The following is a 20,374-nucleotide window of genomic DNA, read 5'->3' on the forward strand; positions in this document are numbered from 1 at the left end:
CTCACCCTTCACCCACCCCCTAATCCTACGGCTCCTCACCCACTCCTCCACCTTCCCCCTGATCCTGCCCCTCCTCACCCACCCCTCCACCTGCCCCTCCTCACCCACCCCTCCACCTGCCCCTCCTCACCCACCCCTCCACCTGCCCCTCCTCACCCACCCCTCCACCTGCCCCTGATCCTACCCCCACCGCCTAATCCTACCCCTCCTCACCCTTCACCCACCCCCTAATCCTATCCCTTATCTCACCCCCTAATCCTACCCCTCCTCCCACCCCTAATTCTACGGCTCCTTACCCCCCTCATCCCCACTCTCGATCCTACTCCTAATGCCCCCGTCCCCTTATCCTACCCCTACTCACCCTCACACTGCTCCCTAATCCTACCCCTTCTCCCACCCCCTTATCCTCACCCTCCCACTGCTCCCTAATCCTACCCCTTTTCTCACCCCCTAATCCTACCGCTCCTCCCATCCCCTAATTCTACGGCTCCTTACCCTCCCCCCCCCCACCCCTAATCCTACCCCTTCTCCCACCCCCTAATCCTAACCCTCCTCACCCTTCTCCCACCCCCTAATCCTACCCCTTCTCCCACCCCCAAATCCTACCCCTCACCCTCTCGCCACTCCCTAATCCTACCCCTCCTCCCCCTCCTCCCATCCCCTAATCCTACGACTTCTCACCCCCAACCCACTCCCGATCCTACTCATCCCCAATGCCCCCGCCCCTTATCCTACCCCTCCTCACTCTCCCACCGCTCCCTAATCCTACCCCTTCTCCCACCCCCTAATCATACCCCTCCTCACCTTTCACCCACCCCGTAATCCTATGGCTCCTCGCCCCTCCCCCCTCCGATCCTACCTCTCCTCACCGCCCCCGCCTCCCCTTCCTACCCATCCTCACGCTCCCACTGCCCTCTTATCCTGATTTAAACATAATTAATTATTATCATCTTGTGTTTATAGTATTTTCCCACTGACGGAAGTTGCAATTCTTATATATTATCGGTAATAATACTTTTATAATACCAATAATAATACTTGTGTATTATCAATAATGTTATTTCATTAGGTGAAGCCTATTTAAATAGGTTATATATTATTACAGATGCTGGATTGACCCAGTTGTCCGGGCTGAATTCCAATGTACCTTGTCAAAGTGGTCATGATGACCAACTGATTTGATAGTTATGAGTCGGATCACAAGTCTTTTTGCTACGATACCGTACTCCAATTGAACCACCAAGCCAGACAATGTGGTACCATCTTCCAAAATTTCAATATCTTCATAAATTATCTCTCTGACTCCCTGGGAAATCCTCTTTATCTATTGGCTGATGACTCCACCCTGTTCCACAAGGCTGCATGCAACCTCTTCCCTCTCTTCAGACCTTAACAAAATCACAAGTTGGTCAAACACTTGGAATATGTTTTTCAATCCTGACAAATCCCATGCACACACTCTCTCTCCCAATCCCTCTCCCTCTCCCTCTCCCTCTCCCTCACCCTCTCCCTCCCCCTCTCTCTCCCTCCCTGAAAAGACCATCTGGCAAACCCTCCTATCTATCTTCTTAACAATCTTCTTGAGGAAGTTCGGTCATTCAAACTCCTGGGTCTCACTATCAGACATGATCTTTCTTGGGTAAACCACATTTCAAAGTTGCCCTCCAAAGCCAGCGGCCGACTGTGCATCCTCCGTCATACAAAGTCCTTCCTTGGCACACCTGAACTAATATCCATCTACAAGGCTTTCAACCGCATCGTGATGGATGACTGCTCCCCCCTATGGGCTGGCTACCCTGCTTCACATCTTGCTTAGCTCGACACCGTGGACACCAAGGCCATCAAGATTATTGGAATCTGCCACGATGAAGGTGAATGTATGGGTCTATCACTTCGCCATCACATACAGGTCAGTGGTCTCTGTCTTCTCCAACCTCCTTTCTCGTCTTGCACCCTCTGCTCTTTCCGTGTTTTGTCCTCCCCGTACTCCCTCAAGTTCCTGCATGGCACACACGGTCCATCATCAACCCCTTCTGGTGAAACTACCTAATTCCAGGATCACTGCTCACTTCCATTCATTCGTTCCTCTTTTTTCCCTGCCTGTGGAACTAACTTCCACATCCCTTTCAATCTCGCTCTTCCCTCCAGGTTTTCAAAGCAGCTGTTCACCACCATCTCAGATTGTCCCCAATCCAAAACCATGATCTTTTCTACCCTCGTTAACTCTCTCACCTCCACACTACTCCCTAGTCCAGGTACTACTCCCCAGTCCATTCTTCTTCCAACTTTCCAGTTTTCCCTCCTAAGAGTTTTCTTCTGCTTCCTTATTGTCTACCCCATGCATCATCTCCTGCCCCCATTCTTCCCCCATTGCTTAAGTCTCCGTCTATCTTGGCCTACAACTTTGCTATTGGTGTTTTCCCCCACTCTCTGCTGTTCCTTTTGTCCTGTTACATCCTGATCCATTCAGTGTACGAGTACAAGCTCTTCCACGAGCCTCAACAATGTATACAAATTTTTTTGCCAGTTCCAGAAAACTCATGGAAACACGAACCAAGGGCAGTCATTGAAAATGAGGAGGTTCATGCTCACGTACGACCTGATGATTCCATCAAGTGTGTACGTAGAAAACAAAGCATTGCGTCCGGACATTGTATTCAGGAACAAAAAGGAAAAGACAGCATTGCTGATTGAGATATCAGTACCAAGCGATTTTGGCCTCAACAACGCAGAAATCAACAAAATGACCAAATACCAGGACCTCAAACATGAGGTGAAGAGATCTTGGAAACTGAAGAGTATTGAAATTGTACCAGTGATAATTGGAGCAACAGGAATGATAAAGAAGAACCTCACTGAGTTTTTATAAACCATCCCTGGAAATATTACCACAAATGAACTACAACTGGAGGCAATCCGGGGTTCGGTGACGATCCTGAAAAGAGCCCTTGGAACAAAACTCTGAAAAAGTTGAACATTTTGGTTCATGAACCGTGATTTCTTACCGAAGCGGTGATGGATACTTTGGGTCCTGGGAGGACTCCATTCCACCTCCTGAAACCCACAAATGGAGACGACAACCAACGACACACACACAGACACGCACAGACACTTCCCCTTTTCACAATGGATGCAAAAATCAAACACAATTTATCTTGTCTCGCTGGAACCAAACAAACAATCTGCCATGTAAAGCAGTGACTTTGTGTGTTTGTACAGATGTCTGTCCCCCTTCATAAGGGTAGGTTTTAAAGGCCAAACTTTTAACACGAATGTTTGTTCACTGCAGTCTATTTTTGAGGATGAAACAAACTCGAAAAACATTTTCCATAAAAGAGGAATTTTGTCTCTTCCATTGGAAATGTAGATGGTGGCTTGCAAACCGAGTCTAAAGGGCGGTGTACAGAAGCGTTTTTTTTATATAACAATAAATATAAGGCGCAGGGAGGTGAAATTCACTGCATGTTATGTGCAACATGCGCATAGTAAAAGAAGTGTTCATTTACATCCGTATGATGTCTTATAAATAAAGAAGATATAATCACACCTGACGCGAGGCTGAGGCTTCAGACTTTAGCATGCTCACGAGGCTGCACTGTCGAATAAACTGTTCTAACCCATCATATTTGACGGGCTTTTTACTAGTACATTTATAACAGCCCTCACAGCTCTCCCTCAACATGATTAATGTGCCCACAGCTAATTATCACCAGCCTTGGTCGGATGAACCGAACCAGCTTTAACTCCCGAGGCGATCTCCAAATCTGATGGTCATGACACGCACGGGATGGAAGAAACACAAAGTGTTTAACTTCACGAACACACAGGTTTATTCTGAAACCCAACCAAGAACACAACAAAAATGCAACAATAATGATTTATAATAAAATAAGGTGCGGAATGAAAACAACGAAAATAAAGCTGAGGTAAAATGCTATGGTGAGGTACCTCCATACAGACACAAACACAAACACAGGGTAAGGTAAGAAAGTAAAAGTCCCTCTCTGGCACTTAGCTGGCCCAAAATGGATACTTTGGAAGGTCGACAGTTGTCGAAGCCCGGAGCCACCCACACGGGCAGCTCAGCAAAATGGCGATGACGTTGAATGCTGTGCGCTGAAAGCGTTTGCTATCGAGCTGGTGGCGAGCACATAGACTGCCCTCTTTCCTTTCTCCTCTGAGGAAGGACGGCGCGGCCTCCAGCCCCCTAGTGAGCCTAGCAGTCAGAGCTCCCTCACGATCGCCACACAAAACACTCCTCCAAGGACACAAAAATGGCGAAGCTTCTTGCTCGCGCATTCGCTCCAGACCCCATCGCGAAGCTTCTTCTTTGCCCGCCTATGTCATCCGGCCGCGTTACTCAGGGGGGGTGGGGGGGGGGGGCGGCGGACGACGGCATGTCCTGACGGTCACATTCCCCACCCATTAAAACACTGTAGCTCCACCTCTCCTGGGCGGGTCTTTGCCGTATTGTGTCTAATTCCATGGAGCGTGAATACTAGCCAGCTGCTGTTTTGCTTGGCCGGCAGTTGCTTTAAATGTTAGGGATGGCCACAGAGGGTATCACGAACAGGGGAAATTAACCTTAACCCCTACTACTAATTAACATGTCATCATCCCTCGTATGATGAACATTTAAACACAACCTTAAGCTACATTTTCCCTACTTATTACATCGAAATACTCCTACACGTCACATGGTCCATACTATTTTCTATTCAATCCTAACTCTCCTACGGTATTCTCTTACCTACCCTCATAAGCGCAACAATAGTAAATATCATTTTAAACGTACCCTATGCTTTCACAAGCCCCAGATATGACCTTCCCATCGATATTCATAAGTACCCAAACTATATATGGTGTCTCCCTCCAACTATCGGTGGCTCCTCTCAGGCACAAAGGCACACCCCAGCTTTCTCTCGGGCACTTTTCCAGGTATTTTTGGCTTCTGTTAGAAGCTTAGTAAGCCATTGTAGGTAACAAACCTTAGCGCATGCACGATGGTCCTTCCTATTTCTAGTTGTTTCTGCACATTGTTACGTGGTCCCCTCGGTGACTACCTGGTCTCGGTGACCCCCGGACCGTGAGAGGACCTTCGCCAGAAAGTAGTATTATATAGATGCGCTTTCGCAACGCAATACCTATGAATTCCACCCCAAGAGACACTGATGTTCAAGAATATATTTCCCAAGGGTAATGATACCCAACAATTTCAATGACACAACCACGGAGATTTTCCCCGAGCAATCAACAATACACAACCATCAACAATCTTTCAAGGACAATCAATTCCCTATGAATAAGATGGCCATCTTATATACGTGTGTCCCGGTGAGTACTCACGACACCCTTTTGGTCTCGGTCCCGCACAATGTCTCTGGGCCCCTCCTGACCAAGATGGTAGTCGGCGTCGCCGCACTCGGGCGGTTGAACGAACCCCGGGTGGACGTCTCCACCGGGCAGGTATCGTACCAGGCCCCGCGGCTGCAGCCTCTCGGGGCTACGCGAAGCGGGTGCGGTAAAGCAAGCCAAAAGCCCCACGCCACTTGCCAGGCGTGCTAGGCCCCAACCTGCGACTCGGACGCGCCTTTTTAGACGGGGCTGCGAACGGTACCAGACGCGGGGTCGATGCACGGCTCCACGTCAACTTGACGTCTCCACCGGGTCGGTACACGTCCCGGTACCTCCTCTCGCCAGATGGGCTTCGGAACGCCGCTTTGTCACGCAGCGCAAGGTCGATGCCACCTTTGGTTCGAGCGGGGCGAGGAAGATCAAGAAGAATACTCGTCCTTTTTTTCTCGTGTCGTTTCCTCTTCCGTTTCCGGTCACTTCCGTTTCCGGCCACTGGTTCAGAAGGGCTCCTGACCCTCCAATCACAACAACCCTTAATATACTACACACGGATAAGCCAAGATCTGAATACTAATTCACATAGATATGTAACACTCCCCCCCTTCAAGAAAGAAAGTTTGACCCCAGCGAAAACTTTCGTTGCCGGCCAACTTGGATAAATAAACCAGATAACTCAACCCCCAAATCCTCAGTTCCCCTGGGCAACAATTATCCCAACTCAAAAATAAAGCAACAAACTCTCACAAAACCCCCAGATTACTCCCTCTGGACTAAACACCAGCAACGACATTGTCCCTGCCAAATCAAACTCCCTCTCATGACCCTCTGACTTTGACCGTCCGCTTCTTGTGAATGAAGGTTAAGGGGTTGATCAAAGATCCAAAGTTACGCAACTCGATAGCACTTTTTCCGGGAGGCCAAGCCGAGTATTCACTACATGGATGCCTTTAGGAACGTGAAGTTCACGGTTAGTCCGTGCAGGAAAGTTCTCTACATGGGCGCCTTGAGGAACGTGGAGTTCACGGTTAGTCCGTGCATGAAAGTTCCCTATATGGACGCCTTTAGGAACGGCGTTCACGGTTAATCCGTGTAGGACCCTTGGCTCAGCGGCTCCGCCGCATTCAGTGCTTCAACTTCTCAGAACTTCCCTAATAATTATGGTGGGACCCCTTGTCCCTGTAGTCCCACGAATAGCGGTCTCCTTCTCGGCCACTACTTTGCCAATCCTTCCTTCGGGAGCTGCCGTAACTCAGGGAGCCTCCATAATAATATTGATTGCGGCCACCACCAAAACTACCGCCCAGTTGTCCTCTCCTGTAGACCTCTCGACGCCTACGAAATGCCTTCCCTACTGTTATGGTCCGACCCTCCAAATCCTTGCCATTCCAATTCTTCTCTGCCTCTCTGGCGTCTTTGGTGCTGGCAAACGTGACAAAGCCGAACCCTCTGGACTGTTGCGTTTCCCAGTCTCTTACCAACCGCACGTCCACCAGCGGCCCATATCTGTTGAAGACAGAGGTCAGAACTTCTTCCTCTGTTTTGAAGTTCAGTCCCCCTACAAATAACTTGGCACTTTCCCTGCTGGGCTCTTGACCAACCCTCAGGTTACCATAAACTTGACCCCCGGCCAAATCATTCCCGATAACCACAGATACACCCTCTACAGGAAGCGTGGCTTGTAAACCGACGGTGACCGGTCCTGACACCAAATCGGACTCCAAATGGATGACATGAAGGGGAGCACTAACACCGCCCCCAATCCCCTGTAAACGAACACTATCCCCCGTTGCCGTCTCCTCGGACCATGGCAAAATGCCTTCAAGCATTAAAGATTGATGTGCCCCTGTGTCCCTCAATATCCTAACCGGTTTCCGGTTAGTCGAGGCTCCATCCCGTGACACAAACCCCTCTCAAATAAATGGTTGGTAACCCTTTTGATGGCGATTTCTTACGCTAGCCATCGCATTCGGAGTGGTAATAGTCGGACTCCGCTCTGGGTTGTCCCTTTTCATGAGGTAACAACTTGACATCAAGTGTCCAGGTTTCTTGCAAAACGCGCAAGTAGGCCCGGAGGAAAAACTCGTGGTCTGCCTCGGGCCCCCTGAAAAATAAGTTGGTCTTGGGCCCACAGCCCTCTGACTTCGAACAGGTGGGGTATCCGCGTTGTCCCCCTCATCCTCTCAAGGCCGCCGCCATGTATTGTCGTTCTCCGCACCTGCTGTTCCCCACCTCCCCTGCGGAGATCTAGGCGAGGAGGTAGGTTCATGGACCCCTATTCGGTGGGTTAAGGCATAATCATCTGCCATGGTGGCTGCGTCCCACAACTTTGGTACTTTCTTTTCCTGCAGGTACACTTTGATGTCCTCGTGGACACACTGCTGGAATTCCTCCACCAGGATCAAGTCCCGCAATGTTTCGAAGTCTTTCCCGACTCCTTTTGACTCACACCACCGATCAAACATGTTTTCTTTCACTCTGGCAAACTCCACATGGGTCTCACTCTCCCTCTTCCTGGCATTCCTGAATTTTTGCCTGTAAGCTTCCGGAACCAACTCATAGGCCTTGAGGATGTGCTTCTTCAGTACCTCATAATCTGCACATTGGTCCATTGGTAGCGCCGAATAAATTTCCTGAGCTTTCCCCACCAGCACACTTTGCACGAGTATGGTCCAGGCCTCCTCCGGCCAATTTAATTGTCGAGCCACTTTCTCAAAGTGTGGAAAAAATTTCGCGACTTCCTTTTCACTGAACGGTGGAACCAGCCTCACATGCCTGCCCACATCCCAGGTTCTCTGGTTAGGTGTCGACCCCGTCAGCAAGGGTGGTGCCTCTCCCCGTTCTCTCATTAACTCCAGCTCCTTGAATTTGATTTCTTGCTGAAGCTCCATGTCACGTTCCTTTAATTCCCTTTCCGCTTTTCTCTCCTCTGCTTTTCTCCCTTCTAACCTTTCCTGGAGTTCTCGTTCCACTCTCCTTTCCTCTGCTTGTTTCTCTTCTCTCCTCTCTTCTGCTTTCCTTTCTTCTTCTGCTAACCTTTCCTGGAGTTCTCGTTCCACTCTCCTTTCCTCTGCTTGTTTCTCTTCTCTCCTCTCTTCTGCTTTCCTTTCTTCTTCTGCTCTTTCCTTTTCTGCTTTCCTTTCTTCTTCTTTTAACCTTTCCTGGAGTTCTCGTTCCATTCTCCTTTCCTCTGCTTTTTCCTTTTCTGCTTTCCTTTCTTCTTCTGCTCTTTCCTTTTCTGCTTTCCTTTCTTCTTCTGCTCTTTCCTTTTCTGCTTTCCTTTCTTCTTCTTTGATCCGTTCCTGGCTCCGTAATTGCAACTCCAGTTTCCGGAGCTCCACGTCTTCTGGTTCCTCAGGTAGCCACTCCCAGGCTAACTCGTCCCATGTTCCTAATCCCACCATAGACTGTATCACCGTGGTCTGCAACTCTGCCTTCCTCAAATTAGTTCGGACCTCCAAGTTAAAATGTTTGGCCAATTTCAAGAGGTCCGACTTTAGTAACGCTCGGAACTGTGCCTCACTCGGTGTTACCGCAAAGTTCTGTGCCACAAACGCCATGGTGACTATCGTTAACACCTGTTAACCTTCCCCCAAGACTTTACCCCAATTTCCCCCAAAATTACCAATTAATACTTAATTAATAACTTTTAATTAATAAAAATATTATTTTATTATTTTATACAATTTTAGATCCCGGACGTAGACCCAATTGCGAATCCGCAAATCGTAATTTGGACGAGCCCCCAATTCTGTTACGTGGTCCCCTCGGTGACTACCTGGTCTCGGTGACCCCCGGACCGTGAGAGGACCTTCGCCAGAAAGTAGTATTATATAGATGCGCTTTCGCAACGCAATACCTATGAATTCCACCCCAAGAGACACTGATGTTCAAGAATATATTTCCCAAGGGTAATGATACCCAACAATTTCAATGACACAACCACGGAGATTTTCCCCGAGCAATCAACAATACACAACCATCAACAATCTTTCAAGGACAATCAATTCCCTATGAATAAGATGGCCATCTTATATACGTGTGTCCCGGTGAGTACTCACGACACCCTTTTGGTCTCGGTCCCGCACAATGTCTCTGGGCCCCTCCTGACCAAGATGGTAGTCGGCGTCGCCGCACTCGGGCGGTTGAACGAACCCCGGGTGGACGTCTCCACCGGGCAGGTATCGTACCAGGCCCCGCGGCTGCAGCCTCTCGGGGCTACGCGAAGCGGGTGCGGTAAAGCAAGCCAAAAGCCCCACGCCACTTGCCAGGCGTGCTAGGCCCCAACCTGCGACTCGGACGCGCCTTTTTAGACGGGGCTGCGAACGGTACCAGACGCGGGGTCGATGCACGGCTCCACGTCAACTTGACGTCTCCACCGGGTCGGTACACGTCCCGGTACCTCCTCTCGCCAGACGGGCTTCGGAACGCCGCTTTGTCACGCAGCGCAAGGTCGATGCCACCTTTGGTTCGAGCGGGGCGAGGAAGATCAAGAAGAATACTCGTCCTTTTTTCTCGTGTCGTTTCCTCTTCCGTTTCCGGTCACTTCCGTTTCCGGCCACTGGTTCAGAAGGGCTCCTGACCCTCCAATCACAACAACCCTTAATATACTACACACGGATAAGCCAAGATCTGAATACTAATTCACATAGATATGTAACAACATGCACGCCGAGCATTCTAGGGTGAATTGCGTCATTTTGAAAGTGCTGTATTGGGAGTCGTCTTGGCCCATGTGGCCCAATGCACAAAAATGGCACATGCCCCATGAGGCCTTTAACAAGGTTTTCAGCCTTTATAGCCCACAAAACAAATTATGCATAAGTAGGTGGTAAGGCATGGCAAAACAGTGGGAAGGTGGCATAACATGGCTGACATGTGGCATGATTGGCAGGCGAGTGGCATGGCTAGACAGGTGGCCTGAGCATGACAGGTGATATGACCGGGCAGAGGGTGGGAAACGGTAACTGTCAGTAGTGGCATGAGAATGCGGCGGCAGCAGGGATGACGGCAGGGACCTATTCTATCCCTACTTTCCATGTTAATCTCTCTATCTTATACCTATCTCCTGCCCCTCTAAACTAAGCTATCCCTCCCGGGCCCCGAATTCCATTCAACTAAAGTCTCCCGGGAGGATATCGAGGCATGTGTGGTGACGTAAAGTGTAGGTGGCATGGCCTCACCTGCCGTGCCGGCGGAGTAGTAGCTCTATTGGGAGGGGGGCCTCTACAGTCTACAGTGTGTGTACCTCTACAGTCTACAACGATTTGGGACTCAATACATCCTCACAAAAGACAATTATCCTACTCTGGTTCTTCTCCAGCAGCCATAGACAACAAATATGGTGTGAAGGGGAAGCATCTCTAACTCTAATCACATCCTCACACATTCCTCATCGACAAAGCATAGACAGAATCAGACAAGACTGAATAGCGGAGGCTGCGAGGATGTAGTGAGTTCTAAGTGAAGACATGGCTTTTGGCGGAACAGTCTCAGGCTGCGGACAGAAGCTTGCACGAGGGGTCAGGAGCTTGCACAAGAGTGGACATGGCTTGCTTGGGTGTGGGCATGGCTGTAAGCGGCACCAGCAACTGCTTGTCCTGTGGAGGAACCCCGATGCCTCTCATGCCCAAACCCCGATGTCTCTGGCTAAGCCCCCATGGCGTCTCGGTCCTACGCAGGCCAACATGCCTTTTTATAGCCTCAGCCCCCACTGGGATCTGTGACACACTTAGCCCTTCCTTGCTAGGCCATTATTGGTCCCTCGCATGGTCCGTGTGTGGGGTGAGCCCCTGACCTCATACCCAATGGTGCCAACAATGCCAAGGTCGGATCGTGATGGTAGGGGCGGCTTTTCCCGCCTAAACTTGTGCCTGCTAACCAACTGTTGGTGCTTGATACTTATAACCTGATGTTGGCCTCATGGTTAGGGCGGCGGGCTTGGGATCCGAAGGTCCTGAGTTTGAATCCCGTTCAGCTGTTGAATTAATACCTGGTGGGGTGGTGTGTGTCGGGATGGTGCTGAGGAGTCGTCCAAGGAGGCAACGACGTACTGATCCAGCATACACTCCCACATATATATACAGTCGTGGCCAAAAATATTGGCACCCTTGCACTTGTTTTCAAATAATGCACCATTCCTTCTGGAAAATTGTTGAAATTAAAAAATATTTTGGTATCCACATTTGTATTTCTTTGGTTTGCAGTGGAACAAAACAAAAATGCTGACATAATTACTAAATCTTAGCTTATTCCACACAGAAATCTTAAAATGGCCCAGGCAATATTGTTATGTCGGTAGGGGAGAGCAATATCTAGTCAGGTAGATCTGAATAGGTAACATGCTTCGTCTGTCGCGATAGGGAATCTACCTGTAATAAGTTCTGTGTGTTTATTCCGGTTTGTCGGTTAAGGAGTATACCTGTGAACATACCAGGATGTTCTAGTGTTAGATAGTGTAGGGAATAAGATAAACCCCTGTGTGTCACAACTGGTAATCAAACCTTTGTCCCTTATGGCAATGCACACCTGTAGACACTTAGACAGGCCCTTTAGTACACACAGTAATTAAATTCCCTTCCCTGACAATGACTTCGGAAAAAAACAGGCAAGAGGCCAGTTCGGGACACCACCAATGATAGCTACCGCCAGACGCATCGCGAACTTGCATAGCAACGCCGCAAGGAGGCTTGTGATTGGTCGAAGCGGGAGGCGCTCGGCAAATGGGAAAGGGCCAGCGTGTGCGGCCGGCAGCCAATCAGGACAGGAGGACGAAGACGCAGCTGTGAGGGAGGTAACTGGCTTGGGAAGAAGGGACTGGAAACGTCGAGAAGATTGACGTCACCAGGGAGGTTATATAAGGGCGCGCCGAACGACATTTTCCCTCTTGCACGTCCAACTCTTGCGCAGCACGTCCCTCTGTCTCTCTTGCTCGAGCTCGAACTCTCTTGCGCAGCTCTGGCCCTGGTTCTCTCTCTGGCTGTCTGGATGTGCTTGAAGCTCTTGCGTTTCTTCTTGGTCTTGAGAGGTCCTGGTGGTCGTTGGTTCACCATCTGCGTGGTGCTTGGAGCGGTGCATGTGCTCGGTGCTCGGTGCTTTGGAGCTTGGAGCGAAGGACCTCGTGGTGTGCAGCGGAGCAAGTCGCATTGGGGCCTGTCGAAATGTACGATCGATTGGAGCTTGGAGCGAGGCCTGGTGGCGCGCGAAAGGGGCCGAACGGAGCCGTGTTTGGACGGCAGACAATACAAGACGACAGACAAGATAAGGCCGCACCCACAGAACATTTTGCATTACACGACAAGACAATTCTTTTCGTAATTCCTTCCTGTGTCTCGTTTCTGAAGTGAGGTGTGTAGGATCCCAACTTAGGACTTTTATTTAGTATCACGTTTTCCTGTCCCTACCTTTCATTGCAATAAACCCTTGTATTATTTTTCATTTTTTTTTTTTGTATACAGAGTCGAGGCTCGTGAAAGAGCTAACATTTATCAAACAAACAAATCAAGCAAACAAGCAAACAAAGTATATAAAAAGGGGAGCGGTCAACAAGATGGGGGGAGAAGGGGAGGAAGCACACAAACACAACATTTGAGAGTAGGGACATCGGGAGATGTGTGGGAGGAAGAGGGCCGGGGGGAGGCAGGACAGGTATAAAACGCAAGGACACCAAAGACTTCCAGGAAAGAAGACAAAAGTCACCTCAAAAAAGTGGATTTGGGGTGAAATTAGCGGGGGTAGAAAAGATCAAGGTTTTGGATTGGGGAAGATAAGAGATGGTGGTGAACAGCTGTTTTGAAGACCTGGAGGGAGGAGTGGGATTGAAGAGAGTGAGGGAGTTTGTTCCAGAGGCGGGAGAAAAGAGGAATGAAGGAGTGAAGGTGAGCAGAGAGTCTTGATTTTGGCAGTTTAACCATAAGAGGGTTGCAGGCAGATCTTGTGCGACCTGTAGGAATATTTGGGGGACAGAGCCCAGAGAGAGCTGGGGGAGCAAGGCTGGAGAGGAGTCGGTAGAAGAAGTCCCCACAAATCTGGTTCTGTTTGAGTTCGTTCACCTTCCACAGGTACGCGCTTTTACCACAGCTTCCACTTCCCTTCTTCCTCCCGTGTTTGGTCGTCGCCTCAAGTAAATCCGTTCTGGTCCATCCGCGGTCCCTGGTCTTAACCGGAAGGGTCCGCGCGACAACTGGTGTCAGGAGTGAGGATCTCGGCCCGTCGGACAAAAATTTTTGTCCGCGGCGAGACATCGACACGGTCGGGCGTACATCGCGCCCGACATTTGGACGAAAATTTTTCGTAGTCCGAGGCGATAAATTCTATAGTCGATTGGGCTTACGAGACGCTGACGGCGCGTCATTAAATTTAATTTTATTCCTGTTAAAAGCCGCGCGGGGAAGCTTGCTCTTCTTCACGGATGGAAGAGGTACGCAATATGGAGGAAGAAAGAATGGAAGATGCGGGAAGCATTGGGGATGAGTCGGATGTAGTTGGGGTAGAGAGTAGTGTTGGAGCTAACCCCGCCGTAGGGACGGCCTCCATAGACACCCAGGTCTTAATGCAATTTATGGCGCGATTGGATAACAATATGCGGGAAATGAAGGATGGGTTGGAAAATAAAATGGATGGAATGAGTAATGAGATGGGAGAAATGAAAAATGAATTAAAAGGAGAGATGGGAGAAATGAAAGGGGAATTGAAGGGAGACTTGAAGCGAATGATTAACAAAATGGATGCCGGAACGAGTGAGTTGAGGGAAGAACGAAAGAATGGTGCCGTTGGGGCTCAGGAGCAGGGAATTGTAATGGCAAGCGAATTGAAACGGGAGACTGCTAATTTTCATGTAAATGGGGTGTGTCCACAGGTGAGAGTGGAGTGCTCACAGGTGAATGGGGAAGGAAATTTGGAATGTTTGGAGGTAAATGGAGGATGTTTCCCACATCGTGGCCTGGAGGTTTATCGGGGCCGGGTGGGTCACAACACCTCAATAGGGGGATGGATTGGAATCCTTGCAGCACCAGGGCGGTGGTACAGAGCGAGAGGGGGTAACATTATTGGGGGGTCCGGGTAATGGTGCCGGACCTGGTATTTATTGGGGAAGACCTGTCGGGGCCGCAAAGTGTTGATGGGGTTGATGGAAATGATGTGATTCAGCGGCTGGGGACCTGGGACAGTCCCATGGAGGAATAGGTTGACCAGGCCCAAAGGAGTTTGGGGAATGAGGTGAGTCGGTCCAAGGAGGAGGTTGTGGTGACCGAGGGGAACCTCACCGTACACTACGATTTGGTAACAGAGGCTCCGAAATTGCATACCCAGTTGGGGGAGTGTTTTGGCCCCGGGCTGGATTTGGACAGAGGAATCGGGAGATCGAGCCTCTGAAGATTTGGTCCCCATTGGGAATGTGGACCAGCTGCAGGGAGGGGCAGAACAACCTGTGATAGAGGTTGTTACCTGCAGCTGCGGTGATTGGACACCTGGGGCCAAAATTTTAAAAAGAAAATCTAAAATAATATTAAAATGGGAATTTGATTTGGCACAGCCTTGGAAGGAGTTGGTCCCCGGGCTGTGGAATGTGGACCAGGAGAGGCCATTGGGGATGGCCTTGGGCAAAAGTTGCCCCTTTCGAAATTTGGTGATGCCAGCCAGCTGTGGAGCTGTGCTGGCTAGATTTGGACGTGGGGTCCAGCCATGGGTGTCGTGGTACGACCTGGGCCCCACAGGGGGCCTGGTGGAGTGTGGCGTCCCTTGTCCGTTGGGGCGCCGCCTGAGCGTGTGACTCGGGGCGACAGGGTCACTAGACCCTGGTGGGGGTTAAGACCTCCAGGGGGTCCGAGGTGGTTTCTCAAGCCTGGGATGGCAAATATTGAGGACCACTAGGGGTAGGTGTTGTGGGTCGCGCTTTGGTGGTTGCACCGCGGACGGCCAACCTGGGCCTTGTGTGGTGACCACCCGGGCATGCGGCCTGACACCCTCCTCCTGAGACTCTGGGACAGCCGGCATGTGGTGACCTGCCATGCCATGCTGGTCTATGGACGTGGGTCAATCTGCATGGACAGGGATGGACATAGCCTGCCGGACAACCATTGGGGCATCTGTGGAACGTGATGGGGTGAGAGTGACCTTCCACAGATGTTCCGTTATGATTTGTGGACTCTCGGTTTGGGAAGGGAGCCATGGGATTAATTAATCAGGAAGGTGTAACGTGCCGAGCATATGGGCCATGCTTGGCTGGCATGTGTATGGCGAAGCATCTTTCTTTGGTGAGTTTAGTAAAATGTGAAAAATGTTTGGCATGGATAATCTGTGGGTTAGATGTAAATTTAAGGGTGAATTTTGAAATGTCATGGTGGTCACTGACAGTTGTGACACCATTATTGATCCAGGTGTGTAGACCAAAGTGTTGTAGGCTGTGATAAAATTGACAGGGTAGCAGGACACAGCTTTCAACTGGTTGCGGGGGCGACTGTGCCGATATTTGGGACGCGGGATCATGGGGATGGAGTTGGGGGTCTGGGGGTCAACGTGGTGCTATGGGTGTCCGAGGTGTGTGGACCATGTCTTCTGGGTGGGTCTCCTGGTGGAGCATGGCTGTCGACTGGACCTTGGTGTGGTCAAGTGTGGGTGGGCACTGGGGGGCTGCAGCTCTGTGGACTGGGGGATGAGGGCGGCGTAGGTGACGTGAGGGGAATGCCACGCACTGCGACCATCTCCCCCAGGGCCGAGGTTGTGAGTGCGGTAGTGTGTGTTGGCAGCAGGTGCTCACCACATTGGCCAGCTGGGGTTGGTGCAGCTGTGTTCCTCGCAGGGGGGGGCGAAGGATGGATGGTGGGTCGCACCCTTATGGACACTCATGGGCCATGTTGGCGTTTTGACTGCTCACCTGGGGGATGTTGTAACGTTTTGTAACGTAATAATAATAATATATTGTAACGGTTTTAGACGACTTATACCCCACCTGGTGCATAAGGGAGGAAACATTCTCGACATCTGCAGTGTTAATTTGAGGTTCATAGGTGTTTCTGAATGAAACTACCACGGCCAAATTACCGACTAGATAGCCGAGCGAAGTCCATTGGTGATCCGCATTGAGGCGCGTAAGGGCGGACCTAATTTACCCTCTAACGGGTTAATAAGCCAATTTCCAAAGCATCATGGAACCCCTTTCCTAGCAAGTCTTCATCATACAAGACTTTATTGACAGAGAAAACGGGGGAGGGGAGAAAGCACAGCCACCCAGGGGCAATCACAATTAAATTAATACATTATGACAATGCTCCTGGAAACTTCGACCGCCTTAGCAATTACACCTTAAGACATCCATATAGGAGAAGCACAGGTCTCAAAAGATTCTATCTCGCACGGCACTGCTCGTGCATGTGGTATGAGTCTGTTGTCCACGTTTGGCTCACTCTTCAACCCCGTCCGGTCTGCGGACTCGCTTGGGTGTGCAGCGGTTTGCTGTGGGTTTCTACTCGTGTGCCTCTCTCCAGGACTCACTGGAACTCAACGAGCAACTGTGCAAGGGCCTGCAGCAACTACAAAACCACTTGAGCTCAGCATCCAAAGACCTCACAACCAGCAGCACTGCACACGGCAGCAGCTTGAAGATGAAGACAAGGACCAGCAGCAGCGCAACAAACCAACCAAAGAAGAAGGGGCAACCACGCACGTTTTTTTTTTTGTTTTTTTTTTAATGTATACAGAATCGAGGCTCGTGAAAGAGCTAACATTTATTTCACAAACAAATCAAACAGACAAACAAAATATATTAAAAGAGGGAACGGTAGACAAGATGGGGAGAGAAGGGAAAGCACACAAACACAACATTTGAGAGCAGGGACATCGGGAGATGTGTGGGAGGGAGAGGGCTTGGGGGCTTGGGCTTGGCTTGGGGGGAGGAGGTGTGGGAATGGGGGGTGGGAGAAGTATAAAACACTTGATTATCCAGGACAGAAGTTGGTATTTCAAAAAAGTGGATTTGGGGTGAAATTAGTGGGGGTAGAAAAGATCAAGGTTTTGGATGGGGGAAGATAAGAGATGGTGGTGAACAGCTGTTTTAAAGACCTGGAGGGAGGAGTGGGATTGAAGAGAGTGAGGGAGTTTGTTTCAGAGGTGGGCGAAAAGAGGAATGAAGGAGTGAAGGTGAGCAGAGAGTCTTGATTTTGGCAGTTTAACCATAAGAGGGTTGCAGGCAGATCTTGTGCGACCTGTAGGAATATTTGGGGGACAGAGCCCAGAGAGAGCTGGGGGGGGCAAGGCCGGGGAGGAGTCGGTAGAAGATGGAAAGACCACCAACCTGCCTGCGGTGAGTGAGTGAAAGGCCCTTGGAGTTAGCTTCATCGCGGGAGATTCCAACGATTCTGAACGCTTTGGTTTCAACAGCGTGAAGATGAGCTAGGTGTGAGGCAGGAGCACCAGCCCAGAGGGGAGAGCAGTATTCCATTGAGCTGCGGATGAAAGCCTTGTATGTGGTGGGGAGCTCAGGTGTGCCAAGGAAGGACTTCGCACGACGGAGGATGCCCAGTCGGCGACTGGCTTTGGAGGTCAGATTTGAAATGTGGTTTTCCCAGGAAAGATCATGGCAGATAGTGAGACCCAAAAGCTTGAGTGACAGAACTTCTTGGAGAGGATTATTCAGAAAGTGGATGGGAGGGTTTCCAGTCGGTCTTTTCGGAGAGACATTGTAAGAGTGTGAGATTTGTCACGATTGAAAGACATGTTCCACTTGTTTGCCCAGTCTGTGATTTTGTCCAGGTCTGCAGAGAGTGAGGAGGGTGCAGACTGCTGATCTGAGGGATCAGGAATGGAGCGACAGAGAGTAGAGTCATCAGCAAAGAGATAGAGAGGATTTTCAAGAGAGTCAGAGAGATCATTGATGAAGACCAGAAAAAGCACAGGGCCCAGAACACTGCCTTGGGGAACTCCAGCCTGAACAGGAAGAGGAGATGAGAGAAACCCATTCAGGGCCACACGTTGACTACGACTAGAGAGGAAGTCCGCCAGCCATGCGTGGAGATTTCCATGGATACCAAAGGAGGGGAGTTTGGTGAGCAGAGCGGGGTGCCAGACCGTATCGAAGGCACGTGATATGTCAAGGGAGACAGCTCTAATTTCCTGTTTGGCATTGAGGACCTCCATCCATTGTTGAGAAAGCAGAAGCAGCATGTCCAGAGTAGAGTGACCTGGTCTGAAACCAAATTGATGATCAGAGATCAAGCCATTGGGGAAGAGGAAAGATTTCATATCCGAAGCAATGATGGATTCCATGACTTTGCTGATAATTGGGAGAAGGGTGATTTGTCTGTAGTTGCTACGATCTGTTTTAGCACCTTTTTTGTGCAAAGCGGTGATGTTGGCTGATTTCCAAGCAGATGGCAGATGACCTTGAGCAAAAGAGAGGGTGAAGAGAACAGAGAGAGGGAGTGAAAGAGCGGAAGAACAGTATTTTAGGGCCCGTGGGCTGATGGCGTCAGGTCCAGTTGCAGAATCAGAGTCGAGGGTTGACAGAAACTTTTCCACCTTGTCAGGAGGAAAGGACGCAGAGTCCAGGAGCTGCTGGGTACGACTGGGTACGGTGGGTACCGAGAGGGATGGGTTTGGGACACAAGATTTAGAGGCAAACACAGAGTTGAGGCATTCAGCTTTTTCACGTGCGGAGTCAGCCGTGTAGCCATTTGAGGTGAGGGAGGGGATGGAGGGGGAACAAACACCAGAAACAGATTTGACCAGACGCCACCAGGATTTGGAAGAGGGAGACAGATAAGAGAGTTCGGTCTTGAGAACGGAGAGATATTGTTTCCTGGCTCTCCTGAGGGTGGACGTTATCCGCGATTTTATCATTTGCAAGTGGCCCGTTGAAGCGCACAGCGAGATGTGCCCATTGGCCAACGCAGTCAGACAGATGTCCATATAAGGACACATTTTTAGCCCGCTTGACGGCCTTGCGCTGATCCTGCAATCCACCATGCTCATTGGATGTTACAGTCAGGATAATTGCTGTAAAATGACAGATATGACGTAAAATGACAGATATGACAACGGGGGAGATTCACTAATATAAGGCGGGGGTTTGGGGGGGGGCGGGAGGGAGCGTAAAGGTGGGGCTTCGACACATACGTGGGCGGGGACACTAGAGCTTTCCAAACACGTGCTTGACACATTTTACCATTACGGGAAATACACCACATTTACGCTAACATATATTATGAAATAACTATTCTAATCATTTCCCCATTTTACATCCTAGACCAGATCCGTAACAACATTGTCTGATTTACTTCTGCTTACCTTATAATTATCATGATCAATTGACTGACATGGTTATAAAGGTGTTAGAGTTGGGGGGGGGGGGGAGGGGGCAGGGAAGAGGGGTCTGGGGTACAAACTAATATATATTTTTATTAAACTCAGAACAGTCCTCTAATAAACCTTGCAAAAACGCAGTGAATTTGATGGACATTTAAATTTGGACATTGAACGGGCCTTTTTTATGCCACCGCTGCCGAAGATACCAGAGGCATTATGTGTATTGGGCTGTCCATCCGGCTGTGCGTCTGTCTGTGCGTGCGTGTGTCACATTTTAGAATGTATCTCTCCATTTGATTCCAAGAGGCAAAAAGCATCTCTGGAACGATGCCGAGACAACAGCACGAGGAAGTAAAATGCTTTGCATAAATGCTTTGTGTGATTCATAATAATATGCAGTTTTGTGTAATTGTGAGCACACATGGCATCTTTCATTATTCATAGTGACAACCTTTTTAGGGTCTGGTTTTCACTTTGCTTCATCAACTTCCACTTACATTTAGGCCAAACTGATGAGTGATGTCACAGTGAATGTAGAATGAAGTAGAGAGAAAAATTATATCATAATTAGTATTTCAATCTTGAAATTTAACTTTTGTTTCATTTTCGACAAACGATTGTATTAGAAAAATTTATTCTCAAAGTTTTGGCATTTGTTGTGAAAGACAATCTTCCTTTTTTGCATACAATGTCGTGGCTCATAGAGGAGCTAGAACATAGAACT

General features: G+C 49.6%; 1 protein-coding gene across 9 annotated transcripts in view; it reads left to right on the forward strand.

Annotated features, from left to right (window-relative positions):
- The window catches only part of LOC137438694 (protein-L-isoaspartate O-methyltransferase domain-containing protein 1), a 38,173-nt gene that overhangs the window by 1,557 nt on the left and 16,242 nt on the right, over window positions 1–20,374 (forward strand). The window contains exon 1 of one of the 9 annotated variants that reach the window (XM_078767163.1): window positions 16,146–17,010. The exons of 7 other annotated variants lie outside the window; for them this stretch is intronic. The gene's annotated coding sequence lies outside the window, so the exon portion shown is untranslated. Of the gene's footprint in view, window positions 1–16,145; window positions 17,011–20,374 lie in introns of those variants that run through there. One more of the 9 variants, XM_068133951.2, reaches the window with a different exon arrangement.

This window comes from Myxine glutinosa, chromosome 13 (assembly GCF_964187855.1).
Source record: "Myxine glutinosa chromosome 13, kmMyxGlut1.1, whole genome shotgun sequence".
NCBI classification, from domain to species: Eukaryota; Metazoa; Chordata; class Myxini; order Myxiniformes; family Myxinidae; genus Myxine; species Myxine glutinosa.